Here is a 2,851-nt window from a genome sequence, read left to right as displayed (position 1 = left end):
TTAAGGTAATTATTTTATTATTATTATTATTTCTGAGATAACTATATTATATATAAATAATAGTAATAATATAGCTAAAATTCTTTTAAAGTAGTCTCTTATTATTATTATTATTTATTTGAAAAAAATTATACATTTTTGTTTAAAGTGATGAATTCATAAAATATATAAAACTAGTAACAATGTATTTATAAAGTACTTATTGAAAACTTGTAATGACGGAAAATAAGAGTCAGACAGACAAAAAAAAATGTATAAAACTAGTAACACGGGAAAGGAAGACGGTTGAACGCTATTCAGCACCCCCAATCATCAAGAAATGCGACTAAGGGGTTATCAATTGAGCAGGTAGTTGCTGTGAAACAATTTTTATATGAATATTTTGATAGTGTTATCGATGGGTTTCTAATCAAGATCTCATATATGCAGGGTAAAGGCACACATCTTAAAGATATACCCAATGGTATGTATTCATGTTCTCCTTGAAAGTTTTACTGTTTTATGTGCTTTGTTCTGAACAAGATTGTGAATTGGACTGTTATTATGTTTATGTATGTTGGTGGAAACCTGGAAGTGTAATAGACTTATACATGCCAAGGTTTTCATTTAGTTTTGCAAGTATTCCTAGATAGTTTAGACTGATTTATTCCTTGTTCATCAATCATTTTAACAAGTCAGCAATTTAAAGTATGCATCCTAATTTTCTATGTTTTTTGACTATAAATGTCGAGCAATGCCTGTTGTTTCCAATGACCTGGTTTAGAATAATCTTACAAGAGGGTACAATTCACTTGTATGCGATTGCTCTAATTTTAACTTGATAATTATATATTATAGATCATCACTTTTTGGAGGTGAGTTGTGGTTGGATTCAACCCACCTCTATGTTAAGTCGTTTCAAATATGTCTTGTCTTGTAGTATGATATAATGGCAATAGTCCAGTAGTACTTGCAGAACTACAACCTAAATGTCTGGTTCAGTTTTTATGTTTGGAGAACCTTAACTGAATGTTGATGGTTTTGAATTCTTACTAGTTGTGTTCAGGGGCTTGGTTGGACTGTGCACATGCTCTTTATGTGTTTATTCAAATTTACTCTTTAAATAAGTTAGGATAAGAAATTCTCCTGAAAGTATATGGTCTCCATGGGTACAGGTTGTTCTTTATGAAAGGGCATGGTCCTAAAATTCAATAGCTAATATTAGTTCCACATTGTTGTACATGGAGTTGTATATAGACAGACTGCTTGTTTGCTTTAATCCCGAAACCCTGTTAATGGTGTTATACTGAGCATTTAGGGGTTATTTGCAGTTTTGTTCTGAAGTAGATTTCATATGTGCCTCTGCTATTTTTAAACTTATCATCAGAGACAAAGCTGGAAAATAAGATAATACATAAAATTATGCCTGCTTGTTGCCTTAATAATGATATTTTTTGGGATCTAAAAATTTGAATTTTCCAGTGGCTTACAAGTTATCAAAGAGAAAGCCTGATGACAATTTGCAGGTTCTTCACTCAATCCTGTTTGGAAAGAAAACAAAGGTAAAACTTGTTCGTTTGTGTATTTATTTTTTACAGTGCGTTCTTTATTAATGATTTAAGCAGTGTCTAAATCTATATTTGTATTTTTTTTATCTCCTGATTTGACTTGATGGATCAGGAATGCTTACATAATCCATTTTCATGCGTCAGATTGTATTATAAGAGTAACTTTGTTTTGTTTGTTGTCTGTAGAATGTAGATACACACATTAAAGAAAAATATTGGCAACTTTTCTGGCTATGTGTGGATTGAGAATGAGGTACATTGTTCAACATTGAAAGACTTGTTTTTACTTATCTGCAATTATTCTTTTTTTTTTTTTTCTCTTTTGCAACCTGAACATGCATGCTGCAGGTTTAGATTATGATGGTATATTATATTTACCAGTCAAACTAGTGTTGGAACCCTTGGCACTCTTCACTAATTAAGTTTTCAACAGGAAAAGCAAAAGGGTAAGATTAAGGATAAACTTGACAAATGTATTAAGGAGAAGCTATTGGATTTCAGCGATGTTCTTAACATTCCAGTTAATAAGACTTCCACTAAGAAGGTAACTGTTATTAGATGATGATTGTACATGCTTACTGGGATAATGGATTAATCTTTTCTTTCATTTGACTGATATTTTCAGGAGGAAGGTAAATTTACCGATCCAACTCCTCTAGCAGCAGCATTATTGGACGAGGCAGACCTATATATCCAATAAACTATCATCTGAATAATCCCAATTGCTACCCCCAAAATATTTGGGAACTAAAAGTAAAAAAATCAAACAAAAAAATCATGAGTTAGTCATTTATATATATATATATATATATATATATATATTTGTCTAAGTTAATTAAGCTACTTACCGAGAGGATAATATTCTTCATAAATAGTCCATAAAAAAACCAAGGACGGCATTCGCGGTGAGTGTAAGAGTCAAGGTGATTCTTCATAAATAGTCCATATAAAAACCAAGCGACGGCATTCGCGGTGAGTGTAAGAGTCAAGGTGAGGGACATAAACTCCACGCTGCCCGTCTGTATCACCTGTTTCTGTAAATTAAAGACAATAATAAAGATTGTTGAGATTTAAAATTATAACATACATATAAAAAAAAGAATATATGAATAATAATCATTTATTACCAGGATAAGAAGGGGTGATGAAAAAGGCAAACGAAAAAGCCTAAGCATATCCACCCAACAACTCTCAGTTGTTGGAAGTGTTCTTTAACCAGAACTTCTGTGAGCAAAACTATCATCCCAAATACTCCCAAAGTCCCTATAACACATCCCACAGAGGTGGCTTGCACAGAAAGTATT

General features: G+C 31.9%; 1 long non-coding RNA gene across 1 annotated transcript; it reads left to right on the top strand.

The window, feature by feature from the left end:
- The first annotated feature begins 319 nt into the window (after positions 1 to 319).
- Positions 320 to 1,801, top strand: LOC124918640. Its single transcript, XR_007097493.1, has 3 exons — positions 320 to 463; positions 1,462 to 1,541; positions 1,741 to 1,801. It is a non-coding gene; the product is annotated as an uncharacterized LOC124918640 (long non-coding RNA).
- Positions 1,802 to 2,851: the final 1,050 nt, after the last annotated feature.

Source organism: Impatiens glandulifera, chromosome 1 (assembly GCF_907164915.1).
Source record: "Impatiens glandulifera chromosome 1, dImpGla2.1, whole genome shotgun sequence".
Taxonomy (NCBI): domain Eukaryota; kingdom Viridiplantae; phylum Streptophyta; class Magnoliopsida; order Ericales; family Balsaminaceae; genus Impatiens; species Impatiens glandulifera.
This window is presented reverse-complemented; position numbering and strand designations above follow the sequence as displayed.